We start from the raw sequence: 3,533 nt of genomic DNA on the forward strand, positions 1-3,533 counted from the left end.
GCTTCAGGTGTACACCCCAGTGATTAGACAATATATAACATACTAAGTGATTATCCTGATAAATCTCATGTCCATCTAACACCATACATAGTTATTAGAATATGATTGACTATATATTGTACTTTACATCCCCATGACTATTCTTTTTTTTTATAGTGTATACATAACTTTTATATGCACTGGGAAACTGGAAAAATTGTGTGACTCACTTTAATATGACAGTCGCTTTATGGCAGCGGTCTGGAACCAGACCTGCAACATCTCGGAGGTGTGCTCACACTGTGAGGAGTTTCAGGGACCATTGTGGAAATCTATGACTACTTCAAGGTAACTAACAAGTGATCATCTTTCAGGACCTTGGAGCGAGAGCTTCACAGGTCATGAAATCTGCATGGCTAAGGTCGCACGCAAATGTTGATTGCTATTAACTCCCTATAGCAAGGCAGGTGCCAGCCAGCAGAAGGGTGGAGCATGAAGATGGTGTCAATTCTGGAGTGCTGGAAGCTGCAAGGTGCTCATCCATCACTTGGTCATCATAGCCTGGTAGGAATGTCTGAGGGAAGCAGCGCAGCTGCCGTGCCAGCATTTGTACATGGAACACTTCCGGGGCAGCCAGGTGTCATGGGGCACAGACCCACAGTTCTCTTTGCGCCTGGCGTGCTCACAGTTCCATCCATAGAAGGAGCGGGGGCAGGCACAAAAGGACCCCAGCATGCAAGTCCCCCCGTTCAGGCAGCAGGTTTTGTGGGCTCCTTACTGTCCTGGATTCTCAGGGGTGGCACGAAGTGGAAAGGCTGATGATGGACAGCTGGCTCCTCATGGGACTGAAGGCCGTCACGCAGGAAGGCCAGGTCTCCCTGTGACGGACGTGCGCATTCACAGTGGCCCAACCCAGCAACTAATTGGAGTTCAAATGCTTTGGAAATGGCCAAATGATCAAAGTCACTCTGACTGAAAATCTTAAAAGCCAAGAGCAAAGGGATGTAAGTGACATGCCAGGTCCTTCAGGAAAAACAGTAGCTCGGTGGGCAGGTCTGTCATGGTTTGAGCACATGAACTCAAACAACAGGGAAGTGGGGGACATGCTTTCTCACACTGGCAAGCTCTAGCAGCCAAAAGTTCCCAGGAAAGACAGGGTAATCCTGTCATTGTTCCAGGAACATTCAGGCAGTCTGGGCTGGGGAGACCCTCTAGCAGAGGTGGGCAGGACGTCCCCCATGACTATTCTGTAACTGCCAACTAGAACTTCTTAATCCCCTCATCTTTTTTTACCCATCCCCCCATGTTCTCTCCCATCTGGCAAAAATCAAAATGTTCTCTGTATCTATGAGTCTGTTTTTGTTCTGATGATTTATTTTGTTTTTTTTTTTAGATTCAGTTGATAGATATGTGTTTATTGCCATTTTATGATTCATATTTCTGGTGTTCTTCTTCTAAAGAAGAGCCTTTAACATTGCATATAATACCGATTTGGTGGTGATGAACTTCTTTAGCTTCTTGTCTGGGAAGTTCTTTACATGTTCTTTGATTCTAAATTATAGCTTTGCTGGGTAGAGTAATCTTGATTGTAGGTCCTTGTTGAATATTTCAACAATGATATTGAATATTGAATACCACTTTGAATATTTCTTGCCAGTCCCTTCTGGCCTGCAAAGTTTCTATTGAGAAATCAGTTGACAATCTTAAGGGAGCTCCATTGGAGGTAACTAACTGCTCTTCTTCTGCTTCTTTAAGATTCTTTCTTTGTCTTTAACCTTTTGCATTTTAATTGTGATGTTTCTTGCTGTGAGCTTCTTTGAGTTTATCTTGTTTTAAACTCTCCACAGTTCCTGGATTGGTATATATATTTCCTTCAGCAGGTTAGGGAAGTTTTCTGTCCTTATTTTTTCAGTTTCTTGATCCCTTACTTTCTGTCTTCTTCTTTTGGCACTTCCATAGTATGAATGCTCATATGCATGAAGTTGTCCCAGAGCTATCCTCATTTTTTGTATTCTTTTTTCTTTTTGCTGTTCTGATTTGATGGGTTTTTTGTTTTTCTTTATATTTCAAATAGCTGATTTGATTCTCAGCTTCATCTTCTCTACTGTTGATTCCCTGTAAATGATTCTTCATTTCAGTTAGTATATCCTTCATTTGTGACTTCATGTCCTTTTTTATGCTGTTATACTTCTCACTGAGTTCCTTGAGCATCCTTAAAACTATTGTTTTGAATTCTGTATTTCTAGCTTGCTTGCCTCCATTTCATTTAGTTATTTTTCTTATTTTTTCAGTTGGGACCTGTTTCCTAATTTTGACTGCTGCCCTGTGTTTGTTTCTATATATGAGGTAGAGCCACTGCATCTCCTGGGCTTGGTAGAGTACCCTAATGTAGTAGGTGTCCCATAGGGTGCAGTGGTACAGACTCCCCATTCATCTGAGTCTCACTCTGTGAGGGCTGTGTACACCCTTCCCTTAAAGTTGAGCCTTGATTTCTGTTGGCATGTCAATGGGAGGGTTTTACACCCAGGCCAATAGACTGTGCAGACTGGCTGGGACCACCACTGTAGAGGATTAGCTATGGAGGGGCCCACCCCATGGATCAGGACTTAACTTAGCCAGGCTCTGATGCCTGCTGGGTCTGTCTCTTCAGTGTGTCACTTGTGGAGGTGGTTGGGTGGTGCTTTGATGTAGTCTGACACTGCTCTCTGGGTGTTCTGGTTCTTGGGCCTCCCAGGAGGTACAGGCTAAGGTCGCTGCCTGTGTTCTGCCCAAGGCCTCTTGGCATGTGCTACAAAGCCATCTGCAGGTGGTTGCTACTTGTGCTGGGCTTGGAGGTACCCAGGAGAGGCCCAGCTGTGAGCCAAGGCCAGCTGCTGCTAGGGCCAGGCCTAGGGCCACTCAGTGAGGGATATGGGGCATGCTGAGGCCAGATACTGCTTATTTTAGAGAGTTTAGGAAAATCTGAAGCATGAGCCAAGACAGACTATTCTTATGGAAAAGCCCCTGGAAACAGCTTTGGTGGGCCTGGAATTTGGTGGAGCAGGGCCTCAGGGAATCACCAGGGTGAGGCTACAGTGTGAGCCAAGTTGATGGAGACTCAGATATGGCACTCACCCGCCAGGTCTCCGGGAGAGGGCTCATCAACGGAAAAATGGCCCCTGCCAGTACTTCTTTGTGGTAGAAACCTCCCCCTCCAGCTCCTGCCCCAAAGCCAGTCAATTCAATTTTTCTCCATATATCCCTGGTGCCTTTTGAGCTGCTGCCCCAGTGCTGGGGCCCAGAGGGAGTGAGTCTGAGTAAGTCCATGTGTGGGCCCTTTAGAGGAACTGCTTGAGACTTCACAAGCCCTCGGTTTCCCTCAGCCTCAATTTCCACTGGTTATCACAGCCACTTCAAGAGAAGTTATGGGCCTTCTCTTCCTGGCACTGGAACCCTGGGCTGGGACCCCTCATTCCTCTGGAGGAACCTCTGAGGCTAAGATATCCCTCCCAATTTTTACCTATCACACATTGATGTGGGACTAGCTGATTCTGCATCTCTGCCCCTCCTACCAG

The 3,533-nt window shown here is 45.9% G+C and overlaps 1 pseudogene; it reads right to left on the minus strand.

Annotated features, from left to right (window-relative positions):
• Nucleotides 1-424: 424 nt before the first annotated feature.
• On the minus strand, nt 425-3,120 carry LOC123819851 (annotated as a pseudogene).
• Nucleotides 3,121-3,533: the final 413 nt, after the last annotated feature.

Source organism: Phyllostomus hastatus, unplaced genomic scaffold (genome assembly GCF_019186645.2).
Source record: "Phyllostomus hastatus isolate PE091 unplaced genomic scaffold, TTU_PhHast_1.1 phas_contig_34, whole genome shotgun sequence".
In the NCBI taxonomy this organism is placed as follows: domain Eukaryota; kingdom Metazoa; phylum Chordata; class Mammalia; order Chiroptera; family Phyllostomidae; genus Phyllostomus; species Phyllostomus hastatus.